Below are 21,291 nucleotides of genomic sequence, written 5' to 3' on the forward strand. Positions count from 1 at the left end.
AACAAAGTAATTGAGATCTCTCAGTCTGGAGATGCAACGTCAAGATGAACAGAATCCAGTTTCTGGGATCCTGAAGGAGAATGTCTGGCCATCTGTTCACGACCACAAGCTGAAGTGCACTTGATCCAAAGCACACCAACAAGTCCACCTCTAAGCAGCTTAAGTAAAACAAAATAAAGACTTTGGAATGGCTTAGCCAAAGTTCATACGTGAATCTGATTGAGGTGCTGTGACCTTGGAAAGGTGGTTCATCCTCAAAAACCCTCCAGTGTGGCTGAATTACAACAATTTTGCAAAGATGAGTGGGCAGAAATTCTTCCACCACCTCGTAAAGGACTCATTGCCAGTTATCCCAAACGCTTTATTGCAGATGTTTCTACTCAGGGTGGCCCAACCAGTTATTAGGTTTAGGGGGCAATCACTTTTTCCACACAGGGCCATAATAATGGCCGCCTTAATAATAAATGCCTTGATTTAGGAACTACTTTTAATGTTTACTTGTGCTATTTTGCAAAAAATAAAATCTCTGCAAAAACATCAAAACTGCTGACCATCTGACCTCAATATGAAATTATTAATCTTTTGACAAAAAACATTTAGATTTGTAAAAATAAAGAAACCATAGAGGAACAAACAATGTTGTTTGCTACGTTCTAACATGGCAATCTAAATAACAGTAATGCAAACATATATATTTATCAATAAAAACAGATCGCCTTTTCACTGTTACAAAAGTCAAGTATATCAATGTTTGTTCAGCTTTCATAAATGTAAGTTTATAAGTACATAGTACATTTTTTGGTAAAGTCCAACTTCTTTTAATACATGCAACACATTTCAGAACATTTGGGACAGAGACAACAAAAGACTGGAAATACTTCGTAAAAATCTGGTGAAACACTTTAAAGCCAGTGGGATTAAATGGGAAACATAAAATTTAATACTAGACAAAGACCGATTGAATCATGAAGCAAAGAATTAATAACTAAATCACAAGTAGAAAATGTTATGCAGATATTATTGGATAGATTTTGGTGTAGAAAAAAATGACAAGAAATGAAAAATGAAAGTTATCTGGTCTTTTTCTTTAAAGAGTAGCCTACTGCAGAGCAGCAACACTGACAAAGACCATCATCACCAATACTGCAGCTAATACAATGATCCAGGAGGAAACTTGAAAAAGCAGGAAAAATGTGACACTGATCAAAATGAATACATCAATTATTGATCAAAGAGAAAATGCATACTACCACAATGCATTGTTATTGCATCTCAGTTTTTCACCATCACTGATAATCTGACGTCTGCTGGACCTCAGGAATCGTCTCCATCACCTCTCTGTGAGGAGCAGAGAGCACTCGTGCTGCACATCCCACCTGTGTGCTGTGTTTACGTGAACCTGAGAGCACAGCTGTAGTGGTGACAGTGAATGTAGCGTTGGTGTTGGACACACTGACAGTGTTGTACTGTGAGAAGCTGAGGTGTTGTTGTGAGACACTGAGTGTTACAGTGGGAGCAGGTCGACCAGTGGCTGAACAGGAAACAACCCACTCTTCAGCAGAGTTTGACTCTCTGACATCAACAACAGGTTCATGCAGCTCTGTGAAGGATCAGGAGATATAAAATAAGGAGTATATTGTTAAAGATACATTGACTTCTAACACATGTAACGCATTAAGGTAAAATTTCTTACCATAAGGATGTGTTACACGATTTATAAACCCCAGTTTGTTAATTATTTGTTCATTATTCATAACTATATACTTAATTTTTTAAAAATTAAGTGTTTTTGGTCAAATGGAATTTGTTTTTGGGTAATTTTAGCCCCTTTTAGCCCTCTGCCAAAATGTTTTAACCTTTCTGTCTCTAACAGTAAAACATCGTTCCTTTATCTTCTGTGTCTGGTGTGTTGGTCAGGATTAGCTAGCTTGGCAAAAAGTTCACATTAAACAATTAAAGTGTGTTACTGTGAGCTGTGTGTTCGTACTATGAGTCACAGCTCGAGTTTTCTTGCGGGTGAAGGTTTTTCACCTCGCTGTCATTCTTGCATAAAAGTGTTTGACCCCTTCAGAAAAAAAAACGAAATTTGGGATTATTTTTTGTTTTGTTCATTGTGTGTATTTGTTTCTACTTTTTACTTTTTCTTTTGCTGTGTACAGCACTTGGTCAACCTGTGTTGTTTTTAGACATGGTTATTGATTGATTGATTGATTGATATGTCTTTGATTAAAATACAGCCTACTCCACATCCTCCAAGTTACAGAGAAGAGGAACCATCTGGGGTGAACTTGTGCACTTGGTATTGGCTGTCATGGTCCCTGTGCCTCTCCGGCTCGCTCATGTTGGCCACAGGTTTGTTTTGTTTTCTCTCCTGCTTCCCTGGGTGGAGCTCATTGTGGGCTCTCACCCTTGGCCCATGTATCTGCGGTGATTTCTACACCTGTTGCTGATCAGGCGGCGTCCCCCTTGCCTATTTAATGCTGCGGCACGGAGTATTCGGCACTGGAATGTTGAACCTCCCATGTTCGTGCTCTCAGCTCTCCTAAGACAAACTCTCTCAGTGTTGTGTGGCGTATTGATCTAATTGGACTCTTTGTGTTTAGATCTCCCCGGAACTGGTGGCGGACCCTGACCTGTGATCCCTGTGTGTGTCAACATAAGTGGAAATTGGAGCGAGAGTGGCTGTGGAGAAGCGAGTGTGCGTAAGAAGAGGAGTGGCGGAGTTTGGGCCGAGTGGGGAGCGAGTGTGGATTCCTTCCCCTGGAGCCCTGAAGCCCTGCCCCATTCACTGTATATACACATCACTGTGGTTTCCCTTCTGTGTTAATAAATTGTCAACCCTTTGCTTGCCAGAACGCTGCCTGCGTCTGAATCCATCTGTTAGCCCTGACATTGGATACCTGGAAATCAGTGAAGGGACCATTAATGCTTAAACTTGTACACAGGTTTGAGAGCAACCACCCAAAAGCTTCTGCTAATAAACACTAGTCTGTGTTTGTGATGCAAATGTTTCTGGCTGTGTTCACAAACATTTAGTAAGGTGAGTGAGGAATATTAATACTTATTATTAGATCATTAGCAGACTGTAGAACTTGACTGCACGCCAAGGTGGCAGTTCAGCCATTTGATTCATGTTGCAGCAGCTCATGAGTGAATGAACATCGTGCAATAAAAGTACTTCTAGAAGTACATTTTTGCAAAAACGTACATTGTGGAGGAATGTAGGGAAGACACGAGGGAGCCCAATATTTGACTCAAACGTTAATCACTGCATCACACAACTGAACATTCAAAGCGCCAAAACCTAACCCTCTCACTTCCCGTTACACTGGGTACGAGTGGAGCTACCTGGTGGTATGTACTTACATTTATTTAAATTTACTTGAGTAGGGTAGAGTCATGCTAATGACCTAATAATTTTATTCAGGTGTGTTGCAGCAGAGATACATTTCAAAGCTTCAGGACGCTGGCTCTCAAGGCCTGGACACCCCTGCTTTACACAAAGATGGGTTAAATCACAGTGCAAAGAATGAATGAATAAATGAAATATAAAAAATAAATAATTATTAAATAGTCTTACACATCAATGTCATTGGTTGACTTTTGAAGTATTTGAATCCTTATTGGGTTCCCTGAGTGACAGAAGGATTAAAACACTTTAAAATCAGTACTGAAAATATGTGCAGACATTACTAGATAGATTTAGGGTTAGAATCAATAAATCACTATCATGTTAATAAGATAAGACACATTACAAAACGACATACTAGAAAGTGAAAAGGTAACTTTTCTTCAAGCAGCATAGTGGAGCAACAGAAAAAGACAAACCCCAACACCAGCACTGCTGCAGCTATTACAGTGATTGAGGGAAAATCTGTGAAAAAAACAGAAAAACGTGACGCTGACCAACAATAATACATCACTCATGAAGTACTGAAGTCATTGTTATTAGATCCCAGTCAAATTTACCCAAGTATCATCCGTCTCTAGTCTAGTCTGTGGTATACAGAAAGAGTTTCTCACCACCAACAGATGTTTTTTGGACCTCAGGAATCGTCTCCATCACCTCTCTGTGAGGAGCAGAGAGCACTCGAGCTGCACATCCCACCTGTGTGCTGTGTTTACGTGAACCTGAGAGCACAGCTGTAGTGGTGACAGTGAATGTAGCGTTGGTGTTGGACACACTGACAGTGTTGTACTGTGAGAAGCTGAGGTCTTGTTGTGAGAGTGTTACAGTGGGAGCAGGTCGACCAGTGGCTGAACAGGAAACAACCCACTCTTCAGCAGAGTTTGACTCTCTGACATCAACAACAGGTTCATGCAGCTCTGTGAAGGATCAGGAGATATTGCAAGGAATATGTTGTTGAAAGGAAATCAGTTTCTAGCACATTTAAACACATTAATGCAAAAGTTCTTACCATAGACTTGGAAACAGGTTCTACCAGTGAAGGAGCCTTCAGGATAAGTGTTAAACAGACAGTGATAGCATCCTTCATCCTGCTCCGTCACATTCCTGATGACTATGGAGCAGTTCTGTAGTCCAGTGTATTTAAACTTGACTTTATCGTTAAAGCCATCATTCACTCTCTGACCATAGTACTTGCTGTAGGTGGCAACATTTGTCTCCACATCACGTGAGATTTTCTGCCATGTGACCTGAAGGACGTCTTTAGTGTCCAAGAGCTGACAGCTGAATTCAGCATCTTCTCCCACTGCTGCCAGCACAGTCTGCTGTGTTTGGACCACTGCTGTTAGAGCTGCATGGAGAATAACATGAGTTAGAGATGTGGAACTGAGAGGTATTGATGGGAAGGATTAAACAATAATTCGGGTCATGGAGTAGTCTGTGTTTTAGGCTCAAACAAATTGACATATGGGTACCACTTAAATGTGATGTAGACTATAAATATAAACCTGACACTCATTGTTTCATACTGTATGTTTCAGGGACATTTTCTTTCATCTATAAAAAAAAAGTAAGACAATTCAGTTAGCTACCAACTAAACAAAGAAAGTCAGATAGATGGACAGATCGTGTCTATATTGGTTCTGTTGGTCCATGACCAATTCTGGAGGTCTGTACTGCATTTGAACTTTTTCAACAATTTGGAGGTCCAACCATGATTTAAGCTGGACATCAATATGGCGTTCAACATTAGAACCTTGGACTTGATGTATATTTGTTGGACATCATGTAGATATCTATGACAAGTGCAGGGAATTTAAAGGTTTAATTGAGGTCATATTTTTTTATTTACAAAATATCAATATTGGGGTTACAAAACAATCCCTTCAGTGGACCAAAAGTGAATTATAAAACCCATCACTTCAACATAACCAATACAAGGACTGGTATTGACTGGTAACTCGTGCTACTGTAGAAATTCCCATTGATTTTCTACATTTTCCCAGAGGCCTCCCCTTCTGTGGATTACTAGTATGTTATTTATTAATTTGTGCCTCAATTATTTCAGATCAGTTATTTCACTGGGGAAGCCCTATATTGCCCACTTCCTAATTTCAGCACAGTTTGATCTTTCTCTTTAGCATGTATGTAACTTTGGTTTGTTGAGATTTTGGCATTACTTCTGTCATAAACATTCTCTCTCAGACATAACTGACTAAGATTTCTGTGGTTACCCAGAACATTTTAATAGACTTTTTGTAATCAATCAGGTCTTCAACCCCTTCTTTTTAAAATAGTGTATAAACCGTATGTATGTGTGAAAGACTGTTAATGTTTTGATAAATTGTTTATTTTAGAACAATTGGTGAGTGTGTTTAGCCACTTCACACTACTACACTTTGCTCTAAACTACATTCCTTCTCTGAACAGTATATATGTGAATGGACTGACGGATCTTTTAATTTCAAATGTTAAATAATTGTCAGTAAACTACTTATGACCTGAACTCCGTCTCTGTCTAATGGAAATGAGTGCCTTCTTGTTTTTAACTACATTGGGGTTGTGAAACGTCTTTTACATTGTAGGCCACATACAACCCAATTTTTGTTAATTTACCAACCATACATACATAACACACAAACATGTGGTTTATCTATTGCTTTCATCGTAATATGAATAGGCATGGGGCAACCTTTAACAAAACAGTCTAAAGCTGTTTTCACACAGCTCTCAAAACAGTCTCATTAATCTGAATGATGAACAACTCATGACACAGAAAGTTGATTTTGTTCTTTTTTATTAGGCTGAGTGTTCAGTGGGAGAAACGTTTTGTCACTCATTCAAACAAAATCTAAACTCTTCAGTAATTGTATCTCCCTCTAATTCTGTCTAAAGACAATCTCTTTGTCACTTCAGAGAAAAGTTCTCACATTTTAGGATCAATTTTTAATTATTACGAGTGAAGGTTCTTGTTTTCTTTTTTTTTTCTCTTGTCACAATAAATAACTTTAAAAAACAAAAACAACAATACGGAATAAAACTTACCTTTTGAAAAGGCCATAAAAAGAAAAAACAAACACAGAATCCCACAGTCTGACATGGTGCACGTCTCTGTGTCCCCACTGGCTATTGTACCACGTATTGAAACAACGTCGTACAATAGCCAAATTATTGAAAACTCAAATGTCCCCGAAGGAAGGAAGAATCTCCCTTCCTTGTGGGACATTCCAAGGCATGTTAGAATGATCAACTGTACCAAGTAAAGTACAAAAACTTCCCAGTGCAGAGTTTCATCAGTGTTTTAATCAGCAAACTCAATCATTTTTTTCTGCATTTTGAAAATTCAGTAAAGCTGTAGGTGTCAACATTTGTCTCCACATCTTGTAAGATTTTCTGTCATGTGACCTGAAGGATGTATTTAGTCTCCGAGAGCTGACAGCTGAATTCAGCATCTTCTCCCACTGCAGCCAGCACAGTCTGCTGTGCTTGTATCACTGCACAAACAAAATAAGAGGCTTTCATAGTCCGTGTTTTATGTTTCATTTAAAAAAAACAACAACAACAACTACATAACAGAATTCACTGAGGTACATACTGAACTTACAGGACAGAAACAAAGTACCAATCCTATTGCAGTAGTATATCTCCAGTAACAATACCAGCATTGGTATCAATACTATTGATAACTGCATCAATCTGCCCACATCTAACTCGTGCTATTGTAGAAATTCCCTGTGAACTTATACATTTTCTCAGAAGCCTTCCCTCCACGCATTACTGGTATGTTATTTATTATTTTGTGCTCCAAGTTCAGTTATTTCACTGGGGAAGCCCCGTAATGCCCACTTCTTCATTTCAGTACTGTTTGATCTTTCCCTTTAACATGTATGTAACTTTGGCTTGTTGAGATTTTAGCATTACTTCTGTCACCAACATTTTAATGCTATCTTTACTCTGTTATAATCATCTCTCTATCTCAGGCATAACTGACTGAGACTTCTTTGGAAAAGTTCTCACATTTATGACCTTTTTAGGAGCTTCTTGTTTTGTTTTGTTTTCCTGTCACAATAAATAACTTAAAAAACCAAAAATGACAATATGGAATAAAACATACCTTTTGAAGAGGCCATTAGAAAAACTAACAAATGTATAATCCCACAGTCTGACATGTTGCACCATTTGCCATGTCTGTCCCCTCACTGGCTATTATACAATGCATAGTGTTAGATTATAATATCATTTTATGCCATGTTAGACCCCTAACTAAAGATTGTGAATTATTAGGTAGTTTTAGTTTGCATTATTCTCCTGAATTAGAAGAAGCTGATAACTATTGCATTTGTTAAACTGATTTGCATTACATTAGAGTGCTGATTTATTGTGGATGAATGATATTGTTTTATGATGTTATAAGAAATACTGTTTGCAGAAAGTCATCGCCTTATTTGTCTGATTAGAAGAGAACAGAACATGCTGGAGTTTTCTGCCCCATCTCAGCAGGAGCAGATAAACAGGGAGCCAAGGTCGTAGCTTAGGCGCCGTGTGAGAGAAAGCATGTGAATGTTTAGGCTTTTATGATAAGGTGGGGGCACCAGAGGCTATAAGAGTTTGATCAATGCTCCACCATTTTGAGATCTGAGGCTGTCTGCATACAGTGTCCATCTCCCACGCGTGTGATCATTAAAATCATCGTTTGACTCAACCCGGCCGGACCAGTGTTGTTATTGTGGTTTTTCCTCTTGTCTCCATCCCCAATTTTGAACTCGTAACAGCTTGGGGGCTCGTCCTGTGGTATTGGGGTGGAAGTTAGAGGTTTGGACGGTCCGAGGTTGTCGAACGGACAGGCACAAGCCAGCGGTCTGACATGAGTGGGCATAAGCCGGCTTATCCAAAGGTAAGGCACTACCTGTTGAATTATTTCCAAAGTGTGCCAAATTGGACATGATTAAATTAAAAGTCTACTCACTGAAATTACTGGTAGAGGGTCTGTTTTGATTTTGATGAGGATCCGCGTGTGTCTAATGCAGTTAAAGTCGGTTAAGAGTATTTAATGAAGTTGAAAAAGAAATGCTGGGTTAGAGTCCCAAGGAATTGAGTTAAAGGCTCAAGTAGTTTGGTAGGGAATTGGTCATGTCGTTGGTTAAAGTCCAAATTGGTTATAAGTGTGGACCTGTGTGATTATAAGTGAGGGAAAGGCTCCATTGACCTCTAGGTTGCACTTGCCTTAGTCAGACTCTTGTATTAGGGTGTTGACTGTTGTTTCAAAGTGTTATAAATTATTATAGGACGGCAGTCGGAAACTGCTAAGAAGCGCATAGCCCGGAGGTTACGCTCCCTCCTGGCCGTGGACGCGTGGTCTTGACCTGTCGGCGAACAGGGTTAGTTCAGTTTGGCTTAACTGTGGGGTACAGGGCATCCTGGAATAAGCTAGGAGTTAGAGTCTCCTCACCGTTTGAAACGGTATCTGTGCTTTTTTGGACACGGTTAAATTGAGTTAGGGACTTTAGAAATTAGGCCAGAGACTGTGGAAACAGATACTGGGTAAGTGGCTGCAAAAGAGTTATCTTTCTTCGGTTGGACCCGTTATGGTAAAATTTGTCGAAATTGGTTAGGCGCTAAACCTGCCAGGCCTGTCAGTGTTTGTAAATATAAGACGTCTTTGTAATATAAAATAACAGAGCTTTGAGTGAGACGGTGTGTGACGTGCAGCTGCAGCGCTAAGAGCTATTTTTAGACGGTGTGTGAACATGCAAATGAGGTGGCTGCTGTGAAGCGCACAGACGATTTTTGCTTGCTGTTTAGCGTGTTATTGAGTTTTATAATTATGATTTGCAAACAATGATACATGCCTGTAATTAAAACGCTGATTTTGCTGATTATGAGATTACAAATAAGGTTTTGAATGACTACGCTGAATGTTTCATGTTTGGCTGAGTTTTGATATAGAAGAGACAAATCGTGCATGATTTAGACTGGCACTTCAGTCGGCAGGGTAAGATTGTGATGAAAATGATATTAAATAAATCTCTTAGTGTGTTGATACAGGTGGCTACGGGCCTGGACCACCTGCCCCCACAAGCACAGCGGCCGAAGCAAAATTATAGTAATGGAAACCACACTCAGCAAGAATCAGCAGCTGTGGAAAAGACAGCAGCGAGGAGAGAATTAGAGGAGAAATTAAGAGAAGTTTTTAACACATAAAATTGGGGCCAACAGACTTGTGGAGGTTGGGAAGGCGTCTGGAGCATCACAACAAAAAGGTGAAACAAAAACACACACAAGCAGAGTAATGTGAGAGAGGCACGTGCTAGAGGAATGCCTCGTTTGAAGAAAAAAAAAACAAAAACGTTAAATTAACCCACCTACAAACGCACACACACGCAATGAAGAAACAGCTCACATTCATGAACACGTGAAGATTTTCCAGCAAGTTTAAAGTAGCGAAACTTAACATACACCTGTTGTTAAATGATAAAGTTTATCCACTACTAACAAATAAAATCTCTGGGTTGCGGGACAACAACTTAACTTCAAAAAAAGACACTGGTCTGACCAACCAGTGAAGACACAACAAATTTAGTGGTAAAAAGATTCAAATTGTGACATGTTTTCTGCTGATTAATACAAGTGATTACTGAATGAAGGTAAAGTCCATTTTTGGGCTTTTAAACATGATCTTAAGAATTTTAACATGTACCTGTGTTGTCCTGTCAGCTTGGCGGGTCATGAGTGGATTATATGGTGAGAAAAAACAAAAAAAGGGGGAGAGAAGGCTGACACAGGGCCTGGCCCCGGTGTTTCTCCCCTCTCTGAATAACGCAGCCAAAATAACATCATTTTCCTGTTCGTGAGTTTTTGTTTTGTGTTTGTTTTGTTTTTTCTCTTTATGCTTGGTTACAGGCTGCTTTGTCGGCCCGGAAAGCCGAGGCTGACCTGGACTCCTGCTCTCCCCTCTACCATCTTTGCTCTCTCCTCTACCATCTTTGATGTGACCCTGACCCAATGCTACAGCAGCTGGACCCACAACAACAACCTGAAAATGTCAACAGTGCTGCAGGAAAACGATCTCATGCAGCGGAGACGGAGAGCGTTAAATCCAAGGCCAGTTTCACTACACGGGGGAGATTTCCAGACAGCTTCAGCTGACAGAGCTGTGACGAGACGCCCATTAAGCCCGGAGGAAAAGTGAGGCCGAGCAAAACAATGCTGACCTTAACAACTCTGCATTAAAACTGTGCAGGACAGTGACGGACCAACACGGATGATCGGGCAGCAAAAAAGGGCGTGACCAAGACAGGAGGAGTAACTGAGGTCAGGAGGCACCTCAGAATGGACAAAAGCACCAGGAGAAAATAAGCTGAAGGCACAGGTGTCGGGGCTCGGCCAGGAGCTGACCTCTGAGAAGAGCCGAACAGCAGAGCTGCAGAAGGCCGTGGAGCAAAGAAAGGGAAACATCAATGGACTTCAATCTGACTTGTACGGAAAAGACTCTGAGGTTTCTGCCCTCAGTATGAGCTCAAGGCATCAGAGCAGGAACTGAGCATGGCTCAGGAGGAGCTGGCTGATAATCGAACCCATCAGGCTTGGAGTCCCAGACACAGGACTTGGAATCAGGCCGGAGCTTGCTGGAGCAGGAGGTCGCCAAACCTGACGAAAAAGCTCCAACAGCAGGAGCAAGCCCTGAAGGAGCTACAGAAGCAAAAGGGTCAAGTTAAGGAGGAGCGGAACAAGGAGAAGATGCAGGACACTGGAGAAAAGCACTGCCTCAATTGGGGCCAGAACCAGTATGGACAGAACTTTGAGCAGCAGCACCAACGGATGCAAACGGACTGAAAAGGAGGAGGGCAGGACCCCAGGGCACGCTTCAGGCCGCGGTTTACCCAGAACACCAGAACAGGAAAGTGATGAACACAAACACCCACAAACACACACATCTACATGCACTGACTCAGAATGAAGAGAAACACACATATGCACATATGCACTCGTTGATTGAGTGAGAAATGACACACACACGTGCAAAAAATCGAAATGCTGATTCAATTCACTGAGAAGTGATCCACACACACACACATGCACAAGCTTGTGCAATGAAGAGTGATACACACACACACGCTGATGCAATGAAGAATGCTTTACTAACAAATGCTGCACACAAACATCCAAATACAGAATCTGTTACAACAACAAGAACCCATTGATTGTTTATTGGTTAAATGCATTTCATGCCACCCAGAGGGCATTAGGGGACAAGGTCTAAAGCAGTTGGGTTGTGAAAACAATGTCTGTGGGTGATGTCTGTTTATGGCTTAAGGCCTCCACTGAATTGTTTGCTGTGCTTCACACAGCCTGATAAGGAGCAGTGGTACAGAGTGAAAATGATGAATTAACGGTGTGAGTTTTATTTCGGAGAAAATATGAAAAGGTTGTGTTGATTTAACTCAGTTGTTTACGTTTCTGCCAAAGCAAAACATTTGTGTGCAACCAGTGTCCACTATTGAGTTAAGTTAATCCAACATGTTTTTGTCAGGGCAAAAAGGAGTTACGGTACCTGTATGCTTACACAATATTGTCCCGGGAGGGAGAAAAACTTTCTGGTGGAGCTTTGGTTGATCTTTGGGTTTTGTTTGACACTAGGTTGATTCTATCAGTGAGGTTTGGATTGTTCTCTTTCTCTAAGAGAGAGAAAGATGGTTTTATGCTTGGACATGTTTGCAATGGGCCCCAGTATTTGTTATTATATGAGTGTTTTATTGGTTACGTTTGTTTTTGCTTTTGTTACAGTGCACTGAAATAAGAACATCTGAGAGGTGTGATCCACCGGTGGTGATATTTTGGTATTTTGTGAGTTCCTGATTTAACAAATCAGCTCTTTAATCCAGGCCTGAGAGATTGAACTTTAAAGCGCTATAAAATATTCTTACTGAAAACAGTCGCAAAGTATTTTTCTCCATGATTATAATGGGCTTGGGAGAAATTCACTTATATGGGACACTGATCGAATGAGAAGTCCTGAGCCTAAAAGGATTGTAGCGAGTCAATCCAGTCCAAAAAAGGAAAAAACAAACAAGGAACTGTTTCCTTTAAAATGATGACGTCATCTTGCTGGTGATGGAGGCTCCATTATCAGCAACTTCTGGTATGAATGTGTGTGGATGTATGCATGTGACTGGACTGTGACGGACTGACGACTAAAAGTTTTAACTGACTGGATACTGAGACAAAAACAGTACTGACTTTAGGATTAGTGAATGTCCACAAACAATTCACCCAGCCTGTAAAAGAAGGGTGGTTTTTTTGTCTTGCTTTGTTTTGTTTTTGCAAGGACAGAAGGTTGACAGAGACTAAAGGGGGAATCTGTAGCTTCACAGCAGTGTGAACTGCAGACTGAACCCTTTGGTTGCTAATTTTGAGTAACTGATGTTTACATTAAGAAAATTGTGTTTTAGTAGCTGTGTTTCGATTAATGTATCATTATAAAATGGTTGGGAATGTTAAATGCTAAAGTGAAGAAAAGGTTTGATTCCACTCATGACTGAGCATGTTATTATTAACCATAGCGGGTCACTGTAAAGAGTCAATCAACTTTTATAGAGGTAAAAAAAAAACAAAAAACCCTCCACTGAGGTCTATGAATAACAGGGGAATGATAGATTTGTCACACTCAAAATAGAGATATGTAATGATAAACACTGGTCCCCGCCTTTTGGGTGCTTTCTTGAAATAGTCAGCAATTTAAAAGTAAGATAGAACCGACAGGGGCATGTGCTGAGGGGTGGTGCTGCACAAGAACAAGAGCAAAATAAAGGAAAATATTGTGTTTAGCTTTGAGAAGTTCAAATTAAAATGTACCATTACACTCAGAGGATCAATATGAAGTTCGATATATGCTAATTTTGTATGAAGTACATGACTGATAACTGTTCTGTCCTGAGCTTTTGTTTTTACAGCACCCGCTTGACCACACCAACAGTTTCTCACCACCGAAAAGGGGGTACTTGCAAAGAATAGAGTATGGGGAGGAACATCATCAAAACTGGGAAAGGTAAGCCCCAAAGGGGGTGATAACGCCATAACTTTCACTTATGGTCAAATTCTCAAAATTTGACCCCGAACTTGAAAAATTCTTCAAACATTTAGAGACAGAGTGGAGGTCTAGATAAACATAATGTCACAAACCACATAAGGATGGAGCACTTGAATCGATAAGATGGTGAATTGATACGCAGCAAAATGTTGATCAGGTCGATTATGTTTATTCCAGTGTGCAGAGCGAGGTTATTATTATTAAAGAAAACAAATGAAATAACGAAAACTAGAAGTGGAAAAACATTTGCGTTAACGGAAATAAAATCAAAACAAAAAAGGAAAACTAACTAAAACTGTAATGAAAGTTCACAAAACTAACTAAAATTAACTGGATTTATAGCAAAATGTGTTTAGTTTCATTGATGTGTGCGTGCCCTACAATAGAAGTCAAGGCAGTAAGTTAGTCGAGTCGTCTGTGTTGCTGCTCCGTCCACGCGCAGAATCATGTCAGGAAAAGTCGGGAGACAGCGCCAGAGTCCAATTTAGGATTACTTTGAATAGGACTGTTTTTTAGATATAGCAAGAGTCTTGTAGTGGAAAGAGACACAATGTCCTCCTGAGACCCAGGGAGGAAGAAAAAAGTATTTTGATTTTTTTTTCAGATAAATCAAGTGTTGGGACGGTAAAAAAAAAAAAAAAAACACACTACAAAAACAAAATTGTTTTTACCTAACTTTATTTAAATTTTACAACATGTGCACTACAGTGCACAAGGGGAGTTTATTGATCACGAATGTGAAACTAACAAAATTCAAAAGCCATTTAAGAAAATTAAAAGCTCCACTGAAATTTTTGTAAGCAGGATATTAAAACTTATTTATATAACAATATCATAAAAATGTAGATCATGGCTCAACTTAGAAGTCACTGACACTTCACTAGCTGTAAGCCATTGGTTCAGGAACAAGTGATTGCACTGGGCTTTCTACTTCACAAAAGTCAATTCATTTATGATATCTGAGGAAGTACTGTGATTTTATTTGGAGACACAAAGGAACATTTGGCACTTCCCACATCTCACATATGTTTTACTGTTGCACCCAACCATTCTACAACTGAAATGCCTTGGACTGTTAACCATTTCAGGCAAGTGGAGTGAACCATATTTTGTTACACTCTCATCTGATGGGGGCTTTCTTTTCTTGATTTTTGGAGACAACTCTTCATTACTGGTATTACTCAGGTCTTGTTCACATGTTTGTCCCAGGTTTCTCAGCCAAGAGGAGCTTGAACTCCAGACACTGGGAGTTCTTTTCGCACATTGAGATCACTGATAACTTTTAGCAACGACGGGATCTTGTAGAAACAATCAGGTGTCATGGATTCAGCTATAATTGCGACTCTTATTTTTTACTTTACTGGAAATCATTTCTGCATTTTACCCATATTTTATTTTTAACTCAAAATCAAAAATTCCAGATTCTCCTACATGTTGGTTTTGGACCAGATAGGACGACAGATTTCAGGTGGCCCTGTGTTTTTCTCTATTACATCTGCCACTGCATCTCGATAATCTTTGTGTGGCTCCTCCTGGGTTCTCACCCTCTCCTATCTGGCTCACATGACTCTCATCTTCTGAAGAATCTATGTTTGAATCTCGCTCAATTATTCTGTTAAGAATTCTCTCTGCCTTTGTCAAAGAGTTGTCTACTAGGAAAAAGTGAAATAAATATAAGTACAAAGTCCCGACGTGTACTAGGGTACACATTAATAAATTAGTCATTTCCTCTGTGAAACTCAATAAGCTTAATTCTTAAAGACCCCTCAAATTATTTACTAGATGTTTATTTTTGAAAATTAATCAAAATCTGAGTTTAACAAAACATTTTAAATGTAAATATCAAGCTTACCTTTCTTTCTTCCATAAAATGTGCTTGTGGGCATGCCAGCCATTTTGAATAGGTGGGAAAAAACAATTGGCAAGGCCACACCCCCACACATGTGATATAATTTTAAAGGTACTGTTGTCCTCTCTAAGAAACATCAGGACTTAGAGGAGTGGCAAGTAGAGTATGACAGCTACAAGCAAAAACTAATTGTGTACTACAGTGCGCAAAAATGAATTACTGGGTCATCAGGGGGTTATGAGGGACATTTATAACACGAAAAATCCCACAAACCTTGAAGTGCACTTGAAAAGCTCACACAAGAAGGCTAACCTAGCTTACCTTGAAGAGCTCATCAGGGGGAGCACACTCCCCCTCCTTGAAGAGCTCCCCCACTCAACCCACGTACCCAGAAAACAGCTAACCCCAGATAAGGCAGCGTGATGCATCCCGAGACAACAGGACTGGGACATCTACATAACTGTGTGAGTCAATCGCCTTCAAAAAGTTTATCAATTCATTTGAACCAAAATTAGGAGCACCCGGTGCTGCAAGAGTTAATAGTCTCAATACCCAAGGATAAGCAGAAGAGCATGACTGATAGGATGGAGCTAGGATTTGGTTACACTTAATTTTTGTAAAACACAACTAAAACTATAACTGAAACTAATCAAAACTAAACCGAAACTAAGGATTTTCAGAAAATAAAAACTAGACTAAACTAGCAAACAATTGGTAAAAACTAATTACAACTGGTAAGAAATTGAAAATCTGGAGTCGAAACTAAATAAAAAATAAAAAATAATGAAAATGGCAAAACGATTAAAACCCTGGTGCAGAGATTCGCAAATCTGACAAGGAAACGTTATAAAATGGATTGTCGGAACAGTCAGCGTTAAAGTCGCCTTTGACAGTCCAGACTAAGATGGCGTTGAACATCTTCAGGGCGGAAAAGGGTTGGTGTGACCAAGGTGTGGTTTGGCTTGTTGTATGTATATTTGAGATCATATGGCTCTGGATGGACCAGTTACCAGGCCATGGAAGGAGGACAGACTCATTAAATGAGGAGAAGGAATTTTCTGGGATTGGAGATCCTCTGGGTGAGTGGTTGACTGAAAGCATGCATAAAATAAAAGCTATCTGTTGTTATTGATTGGTAATAGATTGATAATTGGCCACATTTACAGCTGTATTGACTTGTTGTGGACGTAGTCGACTTCATGTTTAAGCACTCTAATCAACAGGTTGAAAATAGTGACATTAAAGGAAGAGTATGCAGCGCCACCCTGTCAGACGCCAGTGACGGTGGGGCTCAGTGATGGCTGAATCAAAACTAAGATTCCCCTGCTGTGGTCAGTGAGGGGAAAACAGGGGGAAATAAAATTTAAAAGAGGCATTTATAAACGTTTATGTGTCAAGTTTATAAGCGGGATAAAAGGGGGTGTTTTACTGTTATTTTAGCATCAGCATTATTGTTACATCAGAATCATATAACAAGCATTGCATTAAACATTTATTGAAGCTTTTGACATTGTACTAACATTTGTGTTCCAGTGATTGTTATAACCTCAGGTTAATCTTCTATTCACAGGTGTCAGGATAATCATGTGATCTTTCATTGCAGGTGTAACCATGATCATCTTTATACATATTGCAGTTTGTTGCTCATTATAGAGTTGTGCTCGAGTTAATAAGGGTTAAAAGCTACAGTCAGCGCGATGTCTGGCTGATCTATGGAGAGGAGTGACTTCGAGCATGGAAGGCCGCACGCGCTTACATAACACTGATATCATGTTATTCTTTGTGATCTTTTATGCAGTTATATCTTTTGCTAAGTTTTAAGTAGTGGCAGTTGATTAAACAACATTCATTTAATATTACATACCTGATTCAGAGCATTACACACAGATCAACTTAACAATCTGCAAAACCTTGTAGCTGCAATGTTGTGTCTCCATAAGGGACAGTTGGCTCCAGGAGATAAGTGGGAGTCAGTGCCTGTCCTCCAGAAGGAGAGCATGTTCCTTTGCTGTGTCAAAAGTAGTCAACAAGTTCATATTGAAGTGAAGTTCATATTATTACAGGTTTTGTTTCTTGGCAATTCTGGGCGGAGCCACGAGTTGAACAGATCTAACATGACAATTAAATTGATTTCATTCCCTAACACAGGCTGACAGGACTGGAGCAACGACACTGGATAGGAGAAAGTCTCATACTTTCTGAGATATGAGGTCACTAACCTTTTCTTTTAATTTTCTAGCTCCGTTGGATTGACACATGGGAATGTGTCAAAAAGGGGGGAAGTTGAGTTTTAACATCAAACAAGGGTTATATGAACATTTTTATGACTTCATTTGTGTTTTAATAACTTAGGTATGGTAAAGCTTAAGCTAATAATGACCCAAAAGGTTTCCAGACTTTTTAGAGAACCAGTGAGAAGCATAAATCATTATTTCCATGTTTAAGCAATAATCATTGAAATGAACTGAATAGCGTTTAGAAGATAAAATGCCTGTGTTCATGAGAAGCTGAGTACCACACTGGAGAGGAAACCGTGGGACGTTAGGCGGAAGGAAACACATGATTTTTGTGAAAAGGGGGGGCAAAGGTTAGAATTAAGAATGGCTAATTTGTTTTTGATGTCTTTTATTAAAATGAGTGGTGTTAATAATTTTCTTACACACCTTGCAAATGTGCTTATAATGAGTTGGCACTCGGTCTTTTGAAGGTCATAAGCTTCGATCGGCGTGATGGTCCGGACTGATATATTGCAGGTATTGACTTTGAGTGCAGAGGGCTAAATGCAAACACGCTTACACACACATAAATTGTGATTAGAATAAGTTACTGGTCAGGAGGTCCTGAACATGATGTGCTAAACTGATTTTGAATCACTAGAGGAACATTGGATAACAACATTAGATTATTAGAGCTAGGCAGAGAGGTGTTTTGGTTTTCTGTCTCTTACAGAAACAGGAACAGACACCAGACGTGGTCACGGAGATACGGGAATCCTTCGCCGCAGAGACAGGCACAGAGACTGCCGAGACACCAACTGGGTTCGAGTGTCATGGCATTTTGGGCCCCAGCTAGTCACCTCAAAAGGATGGATCCCATAAACACAGCAATAACCATGAATGGGTTGACGAAAATCCAGGAACACCAGACCAACGAGGTTCGAGAAGCTCTTGGTCAAAAGGGGGACACGTTCCTGTTCCTTTCTCTGGGGAACACAGCTGTGACCCGAGAATACACAGATCATTGTTTGAAATCGGGGCAGAATAATCCCCTGATCTGTGCCACGACTGAAGGGTTGTCTAACCCCTGAGGTTGAAGAAAGAAGAGCAGAGGATCACCCAACTGGAAGACACTGGTAGCTGCAGCAATAAAATAAAGGCTAAAAGCTCCTCAGACAGAGGTTCTAGTCTGAGTACGTCTGAAGGGTATAAGGTAGCACCAAAATAAAGCTGTGGGAGAACTGGGGAGTGATGGGAGTGTCATCTGTACCTACTATTGTTGTTGTAATAATAGTTTTTCTTGCATCTGACCTGCGCAAACACAGAGGTCATCTCACATATGGTTCGCCCAACAGGGGGACAAAGGACCTCAGGAGTGAGAAGAAATGAACCCGGCAACACTGGATTACAGGGTGTAGGTGAGCTCTTTCTTCTAAAGAGCTCAACAGGGGGAGTGTGGGATTATAATATTATTTTATGCCATGTAATGCCCCTAATTAAAGATTGTGAATTATTATGTAGTTTTAGTTTGCATTATTCTCCTGAATTAGAAGAAGGTGATAACTATTGCATTTGTTAAACTGATTTGCATTACATTAGACTGCTGATTCATTGTGAATGAATGATATTGTTTTATGATGCATTATACTGCTGAGTTATAAGAAATACTGTTCGCAGAAAGTCATCGCCTTATTTGTCTGATTAGAAGAGAACAGAACATGCTGGAGTTTTCTGCCCCATCTCAGCATTGAATCCGTAACACCATCAAACTCGTCGTTGGAAGGGAGAGGGAGGGGAAACAGGAGGACAAAGGATGGTGGGAACAACTGAGCTGTAGTGCTTTTTTTTTCAACTGTGCAATATTTGCAATATTGTTTTATATTCGACCTTTTTTGTGGGGCAAATAATATTGACACCAGTCATTTTGTGTTTTTCTGAAATTATTCTGTTATTGTGTACAAAATATTAAAAAAATTAAGCTATATATGTTGATGCATGCTTTTATTACCAGTCGCATTGATTACTGTAACGCCCTGCTCTCTGGTCTCCCCAAAAAGAATATATCACCCTTACAACTTTTACAAAACTGCAGCTCGTGTGCTGACGAAGACCAGAGGGCGGGCCCACAGCACACCGGTTTTAGAATCGCTGCATTGTGTTTCAGGATCGATTTTAAAGTTCTTTTATTGGTTTTTAAATGTCTTAATGGTCTGCTTCTCTCAATGACTATCGCCCTGTAGCCTTCACCTCAGTAGTGATGAAGTGCTTTGAACGCCTGGTCAGAGACTTCATCATTTCTTCACTACCAGACACACTGGACCCGCTACAGTTTGCTTACCGTCCAAATCGTTCCACAGACGATGCCATCTCTCATCTCCTCCACACATCACTCACTCACTTGGACACTAGAAGGGGGAATTATGTTAAAATGCTCTTCATCGACTACAGCTCTGCATTTAATACCATAATTCCCTCCACACTCACCACCAAGCTGGAGCATCTGGGACTCAGCTCATCTATGTGTCAGTGGATCTCCAACTTCCTAACTGGCAGACCACAGGCAGTAAGGATGGGCGGACATGTCTCAGCCTCCACCACTCTCAGCACTGGAGTCCCCCAGGGGTGTGTTCTGAGCCCCCTGCTGTACTCTCTGTACACACATGACTGCGTGGCCACTACCAGCTCCACCACCATCATCAAGTTTGCTGACGACACCGTCGTGGTGGGCCTGATCTCTGATAACAACGAGACGGCCTACCTGAAGGAGATTAGGAATCTGGAGAACTGGTGCCAGAGGAACAACCTCCTTCTAAACGTCAGTAAGACAAAGGAGCTGAGAGTGGACTTCAGCACTAAGCAGGAGAGGAACTACCAGACCCCCGTCATCAACGAGTGCCCAGTGGAGAGAGTGGACAGCTTCAAATACCTCGGAGTTCACATCACGCAGGACCTGTCACATCAACACCGTGGTGAAAAAGGCCCGTCAGCGTCTCTACCACCTCAGACGCTTGAGAGACTTCCAACTGCCCTCCAAGGTGCTCAGGAACTTTTACTCGTGCACCATAGAGAGCATCCTGATGGGAAACATCTTAACCTGGTTCGGGAACAGCACCATGCAGGACAGACGAGCTCTACAGAGGGTTGTGCGGTCAGCTGAGCGCACCATCCGCTCCGAGCTCCCTGACCTGCACTCAATCTACAGCAGGCGGTGCTGGACCAAGGCCAGGAAGATCGTGAAGGACCTCAGCCATCCCAACAACGGACTGTTCTCTCTGCTGAGGTCAGGAAAGCGATTCCGCTCCCTGAAGACCAACACAGAGAGACTGAGGAGGAGCTTCTTCCCGCAGGCGATACGGTCTCTCAATCACACCACCACACAGTATTGACCCACACATATAGTTCTTACACACACACTGGACATTCTGGACATTGTTATCACTTAAATCACTTTAAGCATATTTGCACTGCACAAGACATAATGTGGATTGCACAACACTGGTCACTATATTCTTCATTTCCAGTTAATACTTGTACAGCTGCTGTTATTGTGTATATATTTATTTATTTATATTTCTTCATACATTCTTATATAGTTCTATATTGTGTATTTTGTTGTACAGTTATTTTATTTTCAACTTTAATTTATATATTTTATCTTATTCTTTCCCAGTTAAATTTACCCTTCATTCTAATTTGTGTTGTACAGTTATTTCATTTTTAACCTTAATTTATA

At 40.4% G+C, this 21,291-nt stretch overlaps 1 protein-coding gene and 2 long non-coding RNA genes across 4 annotated transcripts in view; 2 read left to right on the forward strand and 1 right to left on the reverse strand.

Annotated features, from left to right (window-relative positions):
* Window positions 1-21,291, forward strand: part of LOC309702568 (uncharacterized protein) — a 1,257,380-nt gene that overhangs the window by 100,972 nt on the left and 1,135,117 nt on the right. The window lies entirely within an intron of this gene.
* LOC309702648 lies at window positions 348-4,084 on the reverse strand. 2 transcript variants are annotated; one of them, XR_014275676.1, is made up of 3 exons: window positions 3,768-4,084; window positions 3,581-3,632; window positions 348-1,600 (listed from the first exon to the last, which is right to left on the reverse strand). It is a non-coding gene; the product is annotated as an uncharacterized lncRNA (long non-coding RNA). The 2 variants fall into 2 exon arrangements; XR_014275677.1 differs by having other exon boundaries at window positions 3,581-4,084.
* LOC309702665 lies at window positions 2,204-2,855 on the forward strand. Its single transcript, XR_014275695.1, has 2 exons — window positions 2,204-2,352; window positions 2,604-2,855. It is a non-coding gene; the product is annotated as an uncharacterized lncRNA (long non-coding RNA).

This window comes from Aulonocara stuartgranti, assembly GCF_965226115.1.
Source record: "Aulonocara stuartgranti genome assembly, chromosome: 3".
Classification (NCBI taxonomy): Eukaryota; Metazoa; Chordata; class Actinopteri; order Cichliformes; family Cichlidae; genus Aulonocara; species Aulonocara stuartgranti.